The sequence below is a fragment of the Pieris rapae genome, chromosome 13, assembly GCF_905147795.1.
Source record: "Pieris rapae chromosome 13, ilPieRapa1.1, whole genome shotgun sequence".
NCBI lineage: Eukaryota > Metazoa > Arthropoda > Insecta > Lepidoptera > Pieridae > Pieris > Pieris rapae.
The window spans coordinates 10,315,884-10,331,496 of NC_059521.1; the positions used below are offsets into that span (position 1 = coordinate 10,315,884).

Genomic DNA, 15,613 nt, shown 5'->3' on the forward strand with positions numbered 1-15,613 from the left:
CCGATGTTCACTGACTATATAACAACCATCTGATAGATTTCTGTATAACACAGGTTGTTTTGTGTTTGGTTACATCGTATACTGACAAAGAGAATAATTTCTACTGGAAGAAGCCATCATATTACATTTAGATCACAACTATATATGGAGTACTGTTCTCACCTCTGGGCCTTCCCAGTACCAGCTCCTTCTACTTGACCGAATTCAACGAAGAGCGGTTCGAATCGTCCACGACCAATCTCTCTCCGAGCGGCTTGATCCTTTGGCGTTGCATAGAGATGTGGGGTCACTCTGCATCTTCTACCGCATTTACCATGAAGAGTGCTCAGAGGAGATGTTCAGATTATTACCTGCAGCTGGGTTTCATAGTCGGACGTCGAGGCAGAATACGAAATTCCAGCCGTTCCACAACTGCGTGTTTTTCAAGACAGTTTTTTGCCGCGCACTACCACTTTGTGGAACCATTCTTAAAAGACCGGCAGCGCACTTGCGAGCCCTCTGGCATTAACAGTGTTCATGGGCGGCGGTATCACTTAGCATCAGGTGACCCTCCTGCCCGTTTGGCCCCTGTTCTATAAAAAAATTGATCAATATGATACTAGAGAGTAATATATTTATTTCCATCGGAGTAAAAAAAAAATTATATATATATAATTATATATATAATATAATATATACTTATCCATGATACGGTGTACAAGTAATTGCGAAGTAAATTTAATTCCCTAAAAGAGTTCGAGGCTAGATCCACCCGTGTGCCAATCAATCATTTATTCCACGATCAATAGAAATACGTTACATGTTCACGCCCATCAGCACGAATATTTTCAAATCGTATAAATCTAAACTTATGTAGTTTGTTCTTTCTTCAAATTTAACTATTAATATTAAGTATATCTAGAAAAGTATTATGTTTACTTATATGCTTTCAATTTTTTAAATCTAAACTAAAACACATTGTTAATTTGAATTCTCCTGCCCGCCGCAGTGATACCGCTTCGTCCGTTGAATATTGTCAGTCGTAGAACAGATGGCATTTTCGAGTAAGTACCTATTTCATGGCTCTAGGCAAATACTCCCGGTCCCGTGGGGATGAAATGGCGATTATTATGGTAAATGATCGCCAGTAGCTTTTTCGATTCTGTACAAATATATGACACTTGATGTAAGCAGCTAAGATGATACCAGCAGTGATAAATAGTTATATATTACAGGGCTTCAGATAATTAAAAAATAAAAGGTATAAAGAATAAATATTAGAGCATCATTTCACCGCCTCATCTGTCAACACGTGCACAAAAACTAAGACACATTTTTGTCTCATATGGCGCACACGTGGTCGCTTTGATATCATCTGTTAATCCTATTAATATTTACAGTGTAATTGTTTTTCCACTCTGCTTGTCTGGCGGACGTTTCTTGTAATGTTTGACGGACAAAACAAAATTCCGAAGTAAATCTTGTGAATGTTCTTACAATAATGTATAATATATTTTATTAATACATACTATTTGCTACACAAATAAATTGCGATGGTCACTCGTATAGTGTTTAAATTTATTTAATAACAAACATATTATATTCCTTGTACGATGTATTTAATCGTATCGTATGTCAGTTTATCTCGACGAAAGTTTATTAGTTTCAATAAAAGAAAATTCAAAATGAGGTAAACAACAGGCAGAAAAGGTGTGTTACCGCCGTTAGGGAGGTAGGTGGACTCATTTTGCACAATTAGACTCAAATTTGGTCCGTTTTGCGTTGAGTCTGGCTTGCTAATTTAGCCAGCCTAGCTTCTTCAAGAAGCACAGATATCGCCTGGCCACTTCACACGCTTCACGGAGCGACCTCACTGTTCCGAGGATTTCCGTACGTTGTTTAACCACAGCCTCGCATTCACGCATTCCTCGTTTCCGAGCACCATCAGCACGGATGCACTGTCTCTGTGTGATGCACAGTCGGATACAAACTTAATGCAAAAGTCATTAACTCCTAACCGCTGCTCGGCTCTGGCTGCCTCTCTTAAGGCGACGCATTCACATTGAAAGATCGTGCTCTGTGTGCCTAAGGGTAGGTGTATGTTGATGTTGAGATCAAGAGAGAATATACCAGCGCCTGAGCCACACCTTGTTTTTGATCCATCTGTGTATATACGTAGCTCATTCAGGGTAGACTGATCATGTTCCTCTTCTCTTAAATGTATGTGATAGTTCCTGTTGAATATAAGTTGGTTAGTGATTCTGTCACATGGCGCAGCAAAAAAGTGTACCGCCGTTAATAACGTTTGAACTTGAAAGCAGTGCAATATTATGTTCTCACGAAGGCACGTGTAGATTTATTACTTCTGATATTTTCCAAGAAAACTCCAATATGTCTATTATTTCGTTTTCTTGTAATAATGAATTTTTCTTACCAAACTGTGTTAAACTTGTTTTTTTATTGAAATGATGCATTTTCTAAAGAAAAGTAATCAAATTTAAAGCACTCTGTATTGGCTTTTTGTTTTCATCGACAATTATTGTTTAGTTACATATTCAAAAGGGTTACCAAAAACATGAAACCCACAGCTGTAACATAATTTTTGACGTAATCCACTTTTGATTATTATTTGATTATTTTGAGATCCTTCGCGAGGGCGAAACGTGTCATGAATGGTAACAATTTTTAGATTAGCATTTATTTAATCTGCATTTTTTCCGAAGAACTCTAATATTAGTTTAAAATGAGATTATGTGAGAAACCTGATATTCGATGACCAAAACAAATTAAACTATCCAAAACGACTAGATAAGTTACTGATATATTACTGTATTTCCTCTTTTATACATTGTTTTTAATAGAACAAGTTTTTGTTAGAAATACACAAACATGAGCAAACTTACAAAATCCAGTGCTTTCATATCATTGATCCAAATCTAGATAAATGTTAGCGTATTTTAATAATATGACTGGCCCTGACTGGCCACTGAGCGACGGAGATCGGGTTCAGTTAAGTATATTTGGCATGTATATTTACTTTATTTTGGTAAATTATTTGCAAGAACTGTGCAAAAAAAACAGTATTACACCGCTAAGAAACGAAAATGTGTTCTGTATTAAAAGAACTTGGGTGTAGTAAATCGTGTAGCACTGAAATATTCAACAATGATTTGTTATGACATTTAGAACATTATATATTAAATACATCTATATTGTGCAATTACAAAAATAAACAACCAATTATTTCCCGGCCCTGCTTGGCTTAGAGCAAGCAGGGCCAACCTCAAACGTTGTCTTCACTCTGACGAGTTTTAAACATAACTCTTTGGTAATATTAGTTCAAGTTTTATCGAGCTAGACTGCAAGACTGAAGTAGGACTTAGAAAAGCAAATAAACTAGAAAGTTTTAAATTATGTTGGTAGTTTTTTCTTACATGAAAACTTTGTAGATTGTGCTATTAAGAGGACGGACTAGAGAATTAAACAGTTCTAGAACTAAGTAAAGCTAAGTTTAAAAGTAATACCCGACATAGATTTGATTGTAGGACCTTCTGTATCGCTGCGTAACTTCGAATAAATAATGCACGGTTTTGAATTATTTTGTAAGCTCAAGACGAACTTCAAGCAACCGTAATCCTTTTTATATCATTTTCTAAAGGACAACAATACATACATTGCTTTTTCTAGAGTTATTTATCAATGTAAGACTGACATGCCTAGCTGTGATTAATGATGCATGAAACAGGGCACCGTCCACTCTTAAAAGACTTTATGGTAAGTTGATTTACCATCTGAATTACGTCTATTATCAAACATTTAATAAATCAAATTTACTTTACTTTATCACAATCTATTAATTATTTCCAACTCGGTGTCGAACTCTCACGGTAGAAATATATTATTATGCAACCAAATCATTCATCCAGAACGATGTTAATTATTACCATTCAAACACTAAATGTAAGTAATACTAATTTCCCAATGTATTAGGACGTGTTATTAATAGTAATCGTTTTAGTCTATACTGCTAGCTTTATGCATTTTCAAAAGATATTGTAAATATGAGAAAAGAGAGCAAGAAATGCTACAAAGCTTGTGTGGACCTGCGAGAGACGGCTGAGGGTGAAATCCTTTCAAGTGTCAGTTCGCAAACAATTTTTATCCTCAGTTTTTGAATTGGGCTCTATTTGCGTTACCTATTTGTCAGTTTCACGAGCTATTGACTTTCTTTGAGTACAAAGAAGGTTGTTGAATGTCTACAATTTGTTTTGCTTAATTTTTTTACCGACAACGGAAATTTAAAAGAATAACATTTATGAGAATTTGGAGCAGAATATATTTTTATACTCTTTGCTACGAACGGTTAACTTCCTGTAAAAAACCAGGATAGATCGTTCTAAAACTTTTAAACTTACTCAAACTCAAATCTTTATTGCATTCCTTATGTTAATATTTTACACGGGTTAATTTATTACAATAAGGAGCTTGGATAGGCTTTCTCCACCATAGTTTTGCTTTGGCTTTACATTGCGAAAAGGAGAATGTACTTCACATTAATAAACCTAACTTTTATCAAGTAACTAAAGTCTATCAGTCAGATACTCTGTAGAAGTGTAATAACATTTCTCATATGATAACTTCTTTAAAGATTTGGTAAACCTCAAGTTATTTGCTTTACTTACAACAATGCCACAAGAACAAACCGATACATGGCGTGTAAGTTTGGGACAGATGGGGCTGAGAACTCCTACGTTCATAGATTTAATGTTTTAAAAATTAATATACAATAGCATAGATATACTCTTATTCTTTGAAGGGTCGTAATTCTCAATGAAGAAACGAGTTGAGTGAGCATTTCTTAAGATTAATAATTGGAAGAGATCGTTGATCAGTATCATAGAGTCTTCGCGTTGGCGGAAGGAAAGCGATCGCGGCTATTAATGAGTTTCATTTCCTACGAATAATTTACGATGAAAAAAGGCCTGTAGATTTGTATTCTCAATACGCAATTGAAATATACAACATTTTAAACCAAACCCATCTGCTACTTTAAATTTAAATTAACTCTTATACGATTAAGTAGCCTTTCAGAGTTAACCCCAGGGAATTCTAATTGCATTACAGTATTACAATACATTACAGTATATTCTTTCTCTTTTTTTTCTGAAAGTTCCATCTGTTTAAACAGAATTAAGACTTACTTAAGTTTAAGTGATTCTTTACTGTGAAATTCCCGAGAACAAAGTCTGTCCTACGAGATTCGGGGAACTCTCGCACAACAACTGCATCCCTCTGATTGCAGCTAATATATTTGTTGTCTAACGCCGGAGTACTTTGTGTTTTACCTTTATTAAAGAACTAAGGATTCTCAATAACTAAATTATTTAAGATAGATGAGTAGTTTTCTCAGTTTTATATAATACATAATATTCAATTCTGATTATCTAAAGTTCTAACCGATACATCGACTTGTTGCCTGTTGTAGGCCTTGCCTTGCCTTGTTGTAGGCGATCGACCCCAACTTCTCCTGCACCCACTCCGGTTCTCTCTAGGCCATTTGGCCAAAGTAGCTAAACCTCCCTTTGTAATTGATAGTTAACAGTGTATGATATAAAATAAATTTTACTCATATTGCTATCCTAAGACATGCAAAGGACACTTTACCGACCTAGATTCTTGTTTTATCCTTGTTTAAAAGGGCATTTTATTTGCGAAATGGGGACACTTTAAACTGTTTCCGAAAATGGGTAAATTGCTTACAGGCCGTAAAGCACCTTTACGCTAATTTTATTACGGAACCTACATTCGAGGATCAATCTGTCGTGTTGTGTATCAACCGGAAACGACGTAGGCGGATGTAGGTACAAGACTGAACATTATTTTAACATAAACTGAAACAATCGGTATTGGGCCACTTCCAATTTAATGCTCTTACAAATCAATATACACAACACGCTACGTACATTATGTTATATCCGAGTATACTAGTTGGATATACAAATTTGTTTTTCTAAACAAATTTGAAAAACTATATTCGTATAGGTTTTTTTAAATATATAAAAGATATCGTAAAGGCGGGAAAAAACTGCCTTTGTTATACTAATTCAACTTTTATTAGTATGTCTTAGTTTAGGTGGACTTAGCGATAATCAAGCAGACCTTTTGACGGAAAATGAGAACCGTCATAACATACCGTTTTAACGAAATTGAGGAAATTCCAGTTTGCCCAAAGACCGACGAAATGGACTGGTCTAACATTTATGGCCTCTTCATCATTCTTTTGGTCAGCTATATTTCGTGAAAGTACTTGACTAATACTAATAGCTGTCACCAGATTAATTGGAGTAACTAGCATTGTCTCAAAACAATTATATAATATATTTATTATTTAATAAGTAATAGTTATATTTTGCAAAACAAAATTTCGCGGAATTAAAGCATTTATAAAATTTTAATACACCAAGTTCCGGTTTCGATAGAATTTTAATATTTACACGTTGCAGATGCAATTTGGTCTTCATTGTATAAACAAGAGCAGCGTTTTATTTCATTCATTTTCATGATATCCCAATTTCAATTTAATACTTGCGTCGTACTATGTTACGTCGTGTTTATGGTTGATTTGTTAATAACACTTTTCTCATATACACTGTGTGTATGTATAAATTATATTTGTAATACTTGCTGCCTCATTTTGCCCAGTCTTTTTTTAGATTACTTTGATATAACATGATTTTGTGTATTTCCAAGTCTGGCTATGAATATTGTACTACTTTTTAATAATTTTTAATTTGAAAGACGCATATTTTTTCGTGTTCATATTCATGTTACAATATGTAATAAGTTGTTAAAGAAACAAGGATAGCAGTGATCGCCTTGCACAAAGTGGTTAGGTATAGAGCCGTCGGTCATATTCCAGACACCATTCAAAAGCTTGGTTCAGCTGTATGTTCGTTTATCGTACTATCAACAGATACAAAAACACTTCGTCTGTCGGAAACCAGAAAAGATCAGGGCGGCCGCGTACTATTCGCCTACATAGGTATAATACTGATAAAGTCAGAGTTTGTCGAAACCCGTCGAATTAAGAAGAAAATAATGTCATTGCGAGAAATGAATGAAACAGCTCCTGAATCTCGGTGCTTATCGTCGATATACAGGACCTGCGCTTAATTTTATCATTGCTCAGCAATACACTTTTTCAAAAGCCATAAATCTCAATGCCATACCATACAAACAAACGTCAAACCATATTTATTAAAAAGTACTAATCGCTACAATAATAATTGTAAGAACAATATTATTCAAAATTATGAGAATATCAAAAGCTAAATTACGGTAGGTTATAATTAAATTATCATTGGAAGACTACATATGTGCGATATCTTTCAAGAAGATTTCTTTTGGATCGCTTTTATAAACAACTGATGTGTGATATCAATGCCATTTTTGTATCTCCGTACAGATAATAGTATAGTACTAGAGGATTATTTGATATAATAGTAGTTCTGGTGACGTTCACATTGGTCTCAAGAATAAGCCCGTGGGCGTTTGCTTCATCTGGTATACGATCACGAATGAATTGCCATTTTGTAATATAAATAGATTTAAATGCATATGAATAAATATCAAAAACAATCACATTGGGTTATTTATTTTTTTGTCAAAGAATGGACATAGATCGATCGCTTCAATAAATGAGGTTTAGTTGAGATACGCTCATGGGACACAATTAGCACATATCGGAAATAAATGAAGAACCTTCTATTTCTATATTGGGAATAGTTTCAGAAATAATTATTCACTAAATTGCTGTATAATATTTACTTTTAACTAATTAGTAATAAAGCAATAGTCTTATAGCTTTTAATAGATTCGTAATCATAATAGTACTTTTTAGTATCTTTTTTTTCCTACGCATTTTTCTTTCTTCTGTATTCTAAATGATTAATAATAAATAAACATTTTCCGTTACATATTAAAATAGGTATTTTCCAATATTTTGTCGATGGAATCCGAAGCAGAAATAGTTTACTCAGGCGAGCCATAAAATGCGAGGCATTTGTTTAAGGTTCAATATCAGGTGTCAAGTAAGTGCTAGACTTCATAATCCAATAAGCTTATGTTTCATCGTCGAAACGAAATACGCTTTTTATCAAAAAGTTATGTGTTATGCATCGATTTAGATATTTTATTATTAAGTAAAGTAAAACTTAATAATATTAAAAATAATAAGTTCGCGTCGAAACTAACTTTACAACCTCTTAGCGACGAAAAGTTTGACATTTGAACATAAGTATAAGCTGTAAGATTAATTATAATTAAATAAATATACATTAGTCACAGTAACGATAGTTGAAGAGAACACTGGAGAAAAATATTTTGTGTAATTTGATTCGATTGATTATTTTAGATTGCATTTGAAGTACATTTTCTTCTGCTCCATTAATCAGCGCCTACCTTCTTTTCTACTTAATATACATATATACAAATAACGGCACCATGTAATTTACGCTTCCTGGGGTGCTAATAATAGAGAATTTTCGTTTTACTCAATATTAACCACTCGCGTACAACAAAAGAATTTAAGCGAATTAATGAAACTTAATACTATTGTAATGAATAATTCATTAAAACCAAATGTATGGATAGGTTACAATTATAGTTCACACGAAACTAAAATATTTTGTTAATGTACTTATTTGAATTTATAAAACCTTCCCATGATTATACCGTGCGTCAGGAGATCGCACGTAGTCGGACGGCCGAATGTAATGAATTTAAGATTACTTATTATTATTTTACAAATTTATTACACTATGAAACGAATGAATGCAAATTAACAGCTGAAGAGTGCCTACGACTGGTTGTACTCTCGGGACGTAACTCCCATGATTTAGGAAATCACCACGCTTAAAAATCAAAGAAATTCAGAGTGAGCAAAACGTACATATCGAATTATTTAATTATTTACTAAGTATTTTTTTATATCTTATGTAGCTTTGCCCTCTCTATTATTTTATTATTTTAACCTTCTCTATCGTAAATGGAACTTGCCAATTCTCATGATGGGCTCAAAGGGACAAAGAGAAAGTTTCAAAGAGATTGTTCTCCTATTGAGGCAAATATATTGAATGGGTTCCATTTATGAGTTATGTTTATATCAAAGATTGCGTGAAAACACGGAAAGGTTTATAAAGAAAAGTATGAAAATGCATTTATTAATTTCTTATAATATCTAAAACCACATGTGAGGAATACGTAATTCTATTTTTTTAAATCATTTTTGTTTTTGTCACCCCTCGCAAGCCTTATGGTTTTGTGGATGACCATGGGTTTGCTAGAAGTGCTATGCTTAATAAGAAAGGACCGAAAATACTTCCTTTGGAAAGAATGATTTTGGAGGGCGTTTCACTTAAGTCCACGTTGACTTACACTATTGACAGAGAAAATTGATTTTCGCACATGTTGTAATGTTATGCGAATAAAACATGAGGGCTGAGGAAAATCGATATGCTACTGCGCTCTTTTAAAACAAATACTTGTGTTCGACTCGCTTTCTCGCAGCTCTTGAATTCTAATTTATTTGTTATTTTTTTAAATATTACATAGTGTTGTTGAAATGGCGAAATTTCATAAAATAAACAAGAGTAAGCCTGTTCTAAAAGACGTTTAAAAGTCAACATCATTTTTACCAAATAGGTAGTTGGATCCATTTGAGGCAAAAATTGAGATATTTTGACGGTCAAAAAACGATTTTATTCCAATCACGATTATTATTTCACGATCTTTAAGACTCGTCAATGGTTAGTACAAGAGTCTTAGACCATTTTTATTTTATTATATAAAAATACAAAATGAAGTTTTAACTACTGCAAGAATGCTTGCAATAGTTAACGCGGGTCCTACCGACCAGCGGGCAACGACTCGCCCATAAATATCATGAGGATATTTCTGGAGTAGTTTTCGCCCGGGCCAGGCGGGACGCGCAGGCCTTTTAAGAAAATAGACTTTATTATTCACATTCAGGAAAGTGGATATTTTGAGAATGCCCTGTTAAATTAAAAAAAAGTTAACTTCACAGGGTCAAGTATAAGTTCGAGTAAGAAAAGGATATTTCTTAAAATTCTGTTCTCTGTTTAGTAAATTTTTGGAGATTATCGCCTAGTATTAGTGAAGTCAATGAAACTCTTAGCTTAGAATAATCCGTGCGTTGTTCTGATCAAGTTTTATTTGCTTTTTATCACCGCGTATTAGTAAGCTCTTAAACTAAGTAATGCACGTGTCTGGGGTTCAGTTTAACTGTCTCGAACCGATTTTATTTTTATACGTTTTATTGTCTTATCGGTTAAACTGCGTGTGAGATCGTGCGCCGCGGTGATCCATTCGTAACTCCGTAACCACAGTTTATATATTTTTAATAGTGTTATGTGTTTTAAATATTATTATTTTTAGATTTCTTTTTATTTACATATATTTTAAGTATTGCATAGAATATGTTGCGTTGTATATCGCTTTTAAATAAAATATAAAGATGCTTCTTGTTGCCCCTTCAAGAAGGCAGTTTCGTGTGGAAAGGAATGGGCAGGAATCTCTACACTTACTCTTTTAAAATATAATTTACAATAATTGTATACATAACTTAAATAATCATAAGTGAAGACAATGTACTCCACAGATCTACTATTGTATTGTTAGTATACATGTTGCTCACATATTTACAAATATCGAAACCGTAGAATAATTTACATTAAAGAGTAATAAAAAATAAAAATAAATCAATGTGTGAGATAAACTTAAAATAATGCGTTTGTCGTATTATAAAAACAAAAATAACAAAAACGTGTAAAATTAGATAGATAGTTTCGTGTGTTAGTGTGTTTTCTATTAAATACTCTGTATAAATGAAACAATACTTTCGATATAAAACTATAGTTAAATTTATTATCACCCTAAGGGCCTGTTTCACAATGTATGGATAAAGTGCCAAATAGCTATGCAACACATAAATTATTCGAAAGATAAAAGTTCCAAATAAGATACTTCGAATTTCATGACGTCTATCTGTCAGTCGTGAAACGCATAAATACTATTTATCCTACCAATAAGTAATAAATAGCTTATTTGGAACTTATCCGGACATTGTGAAACAGGCCTTAAAGCTAACAAAGAAAATATTATATAAAATTAAAACACATGGTGTTCATTCCAATTTTAATTATATTAATATGACTCGGCCTTAGCCCTATATTTAAACAAATTGTTGTTTAAATAGAAAACCTAATGTAAACGTTGTATGCAATTTGCGGTGGAGCTTAATTAATAGTTCCTAAATATTTATGTTATAACTAGGTGTCTGTTTTCGCTGTTAAGTGTTATGTTATGCGCCTCGTACCTTCGCATCTTATAAAAAGTTTAGATATCAACCGCGTCTAGACAAAAGAAAAAAAACTCACTTTTTTGATTTAAGTAGGTACCCTCTACACTTCAGCTAGATCGCTATCAATTAAATTTTTCTATATTCGTCTAACATTGATAATTGACATTAAGTCCTTCATAGTACTGAACGATATAGAAGATGTGTGTTTGTGTGTGTGTTCAGCAACTCAGTATGACACAGTTATACCCATTTCCTTGAGAATATTATCAATAATAGGCACGTGCCTACACGCCAGATCAGCATGTGCTTATCAACTATAAACTATTATTAATTCAATGGGAATCGAATTCCTCGCCTTGAAATAAATGTTTAACCTTTAATTTTTAATTAATGAATGAAAATCCAAATTGAACACAAGGTAACGTATTGTACACGAGTTAACAAAATTAGATTGACTCAGCAAATAAACAGTAGAACAGGTAATTCGCGAATGCGTGGTTAATATTCGCTAATACTTTGAGAGATAATTCAGGGTGAAGCCGACAGACGAGGGATGGGTGTAGGTCACGTTTTCTCAAGAATTTCAGGTGCATTATAAGAGCTACGATTGTCATATTCAAAAATATTAAGAAAAAGAAAAAGCAAAAAATTATTATTGTTTAATGGATTGCAATGTAATAATATTAAACGCTAAGTTTAATCAGACATTTTTTCTTATCATATAATAAATAAGAGATTTTCTTAACGGAATTGGGAACAATAAACACTATTTCAAGATTTGTGTGACAAGGGCAACGAAACACGGCCAAGTGATAAATATAAAACCACTTACTTAGATGTCCATTGATCGGATTCGTATTCCAAATATCTAGCGCTACCTTCAGCAATGTATGTTTTAATTTTTTTACCGAATTCGTTACTTATTTTCTATCCAGATGCGATTGGCCGTCTAAATTTCGCAAGTCACAACAATAAATTTATTACCATAAGGGTTCCAAGTTTATTTTCAGACAAGTATCGAAAAGAAATGTTTATTATTATTTTCATTTATTGCTAAAAGGATCTACGAGCTTCTAGAAGCACAATAAAGGAATCCTTATATGAAACGAGCAAATGACGTAAATTACAGCATTTACGTAGATTGCTGGATTATATTTCGAATGTAATTCAACCCACTGGAGTCCTTTATCCAGTCATTATTCGAGTCCTACAACCGTAAAGGAGCAGCGACGTCCGGTTGTTTAAGATAATTTATCACACGTAAACTATTATCATTTCAGAGGACAAAAGACGAGAATTACTACACTCAACTATTTAAAATATATTGTTTTATCTCCGTAATTAAAAATACGTTAAATCAAACACTGTAATAACGACAAATGAGATAAGTAAAAAAACATGTTAATTAACCGTAACAGGTAATGTTAGTGTAACACCATAATAAATACAAATGAGATATAGTTCATACAAATTGATTATTAAGCTAAATTGATATCGGTTTTATTTCTGAAAATGTTTGTTCTATTTACAAATATAAAACAGATATTTAAAAATGTTTGTCAGATGTTTAGAAATCATTTTTTTCTTATCTCGTTTACGTTACTTCGTTCGGAGCAAGGATTTCACGTACATACAGAGTGGGAGTAAATGAGTGTTCACTTGCTTCTACGAAAATATTATTAGACTTTTTTTGGTTGTCTCGTGGCAACAGCTAAAGTTGTAACTCCTTTGGCTAGAAATATTTGTTTTAACTTATTGAACACTTATTTTAATTTTATTAATATTTTGTTAAAGAAATAGTGTTAAATAAAAATGAGCGACATTACCTAATACTCTGACAATTGGCCGAGAAAGTGTATAACTTATAACAAAGTTATCATTGAAACAGCAGGTTTAGTTATCGGAGTAGTGTCAGTGCGACTTGGTTATGATGCCAAGGTGTTTGACCTTTGGCAGCCAGCTGTCACTAGCAGTCGTATTGCTGACATGGCCCAAGTAAGTCAGACTTTTTCATTTCCAATTTATCTGGGAATCCTTGAGACGTCGACAACATTCAAATTAATCGTATTACTTGGATTGAATTTTCCAAGTCTGATGATGAGTAAATATTAGATTTCGTTCGCATTTAATTCCTGAAAGCCCTTTGATTATCTTGTTTTCGGTTTGTAGGAGTGGTTAAAAATAGATATTACATATAAATTATGTTTTGTTTTGGACGATTCTTGCAAGTGCTAAAACGTAATTTAAGTTCTAAAAAACAAACCAAAAAAATAGTATAAACACTGTTTTTCCAAATGTTCACTAACACTATTGAAATGATTTTAAAACAATTTGCGATGAACCAATAAAAAAATAACCTTTTAACAATAATTAAACAATTTACAGGAGTAATGGAAAGTTTGCAGAAGTCCTAGATAAAATTTTGTTAAAAATATGGAAGAAAAAATTGTCATCTTGTTACGTTACTAGTTTCTCTGTAATATACAATTTACAGTATATTAAAAAATAAACTCCAAAGTCTTGATAAAACATAGCATTCCTGATGTCCGCAATGATATGATGATAATCCGCAAGTAAGCGGTCTTAGGTTGAATGATGAAATATTTTTTTTTTTTTGGGCATCCATATGGAGTGCGAGTACCATTTCCGATAACATTCTTTTATAAAGTGAAGTTTTAACTTGGAGAGGCTATTCTGCCTAAATAAGCTTGCATACTATATTTCTGAAGTAAATTATTCTTATTCATCAACTTGATTTATTACTCTCTTTACAATCTTCAAAATACCCAAGGGGCAGTAAAAACTACGCAGTTGATAAAGTTTGGAATCTGACTTCGGCTCACCTTGAAAACTTGACAGACCCTTTTTGCTAATGTCATGTTCAGCATATTATTCTTAAAAAGAGAATAAAAAATCAATATGTATCCTACTACTCCTTCATACAAAAATAAATTAATACACATAATGTTCACAAAACGACGAAACGATGGCGCTTTCCGTTTAAATATTTTTTAGATTGATCAGTAGCATCTCTAATGCAATACTCGGAGACACGCGACGTGAGTGTCATGATATTATGCAATCACAATGTATAACCAGTTTAGTACAAGAAATTGCTTACAAAATAATTTTCTTAACTACCTTTTGTTCCCCAGGAATCCGCTATTTTCGCATTTACGGCTGAATCAATGACAAACCCTTAGTAAATATATAATAGAGAAAGCTTTAAAAAGTAATCTGTTAAGTCTAAGTCATTCAAAATCCTCATTACCGTGACTCTAAGAAACTTGAAGTTTCTGAATTCCTTAGACTAAATACTATTTGCCTTAAGTACTAACTGTTTTACATAGGCAATTAAAACAAGAGACTTTCGGAGAACAAACAACCCTTTGGGAACTAAAGATGTTATATTAGCCCCAAAAGCCAACAAGCTTAAAGCTATATGTTGATAAAAGTAGTTTTCTGAAAGATCTTTGTTTACAGAATATTTCATTTTGTTTACTGACTGTTGTGCACCTGTCTTTGCAAGTTTCGTATTCATAACTAGATCTAAAAGGTAGATTCGCCGTCAATACAACACATAAATTTTTAATATTAATTGAAATACTCATTTTTGAACATTATAAATTAGCTAGATATTTACAAAAGTTTAAAAGAAAAACCATTTCATAAAACCAGAGACGAATGAATTTTAGTACGCTTCGCCGCATTTGAGCCTGTCATACTTTATTGTTTCCCGACCTCTCAGCTAACATCCTTATTATATTGAAATTCAAGAAAACTGGGTCAATTGCTCGGTCATTTCTCAGAAAATTCTTTTATTTCGCAGCGGTTCAAAGCAGCATTAGTTGAAATCACATATTAACTTTAGTTTGATTTGTATGAAAGAGTGCACCAAAATATTAGGCAACTTTTAAATTAACAATACCTACTGTTAGCACATTTACTGAACAGCAGTGGCTTCACGCTTTCAAAATTTTCAATTGTTTTTGTGACATACTAAAAGAATTATAAGAATTAACGTCTAGCAAAGATTTAGCCTTCAAAATCAACGCTTGTGGTTTTATGTATTGGCGATCAGTTTTAAATCGTGGGTGGTATCGTTGAAATAAATTGGAATTGTAAAATCGCATTTTCAATATGTTAGGAGGCTTTTGTTGACGTAGACGCGAGAAGTGTTAATTGCTTCTAGGAGAATCCTTGGCAACGAGTACATATCGTGGTTTACTTGTCATAATCTTCTATAATATAATT

The 15,613-nt window shown here is 32.8% G+C and overlaps 1 protein-coding gene across 1 annotated transcript in view; it reads right to left on the reverse strand.

The window, feature by feature from the left end:
* LOC110998322 (G-protein coupled receptor moody) overlaps positions 1-15,613 on the reverse strand; it is a 32,814-nt gene that overhangs the window by 16,021 nt on the left and 1,180 nt on the right. The gene's annotated exons all lie outside the window — the stretch shown is intronic.